Source organism: Myotis davidii, unplaced genomic scaffold (genome assembly GCF_000327345.1).
Source record: "Myotis davidii unplaced genomic scaffold, ASM32734v1 scaffold665, whole genome shotgun sequence".
Taxonomy (NCBI): domain Eukaryota; kingdom Metazoa; phylum Chordata; class Mammalia; order Chiroptera; family Vespertilionidae; genus Myotis; species Myotis davidii.
This window is the reverse complement of record NW_006296410.1, coordinates 403,827-404,216: the sequence shown is the minus strand read 5'-3', so window position 1 is coordinate 404,216 and position 390 is coordinate 403,827.

The window sequence follows — 390 nt, the reverse complement described above, 5'->3', positions numbered from 1 at the left end:
CCCCCCCCCCCATGCCCCCCCAGATGGCGCCTGGACGCAGGCTGAGGACCCATGGAGATGGGGCTGGGGTCTGGGAGAGCCTCATTCCCTGGACCCTGGCCAGGTCCCTGTGGAGGGGCTCCCCCGCCCCCAACACCCTGGCCAGGGCAGCAGGTCCCAGGACCCCCGCTGGGTCTGCAAAGTGGTCTCAGGGCCCCTGAGGTTCCTGGAGAGGGATGGGGTGCTCAATCTTGGGGAGAGGCACAGCTCAGAGGAGCCGGCCTGCAGGAAGCAGGGGCAGGCACAGGGCATTTGAAGGTGACTGGCTGCTGCGTCCTGGTGGGCCTGGCCGGGGGAGGGGGACAGGGTCCACCCAAGAATCAGGGTGGGGGATGGGGCCCGAGTGGGTGC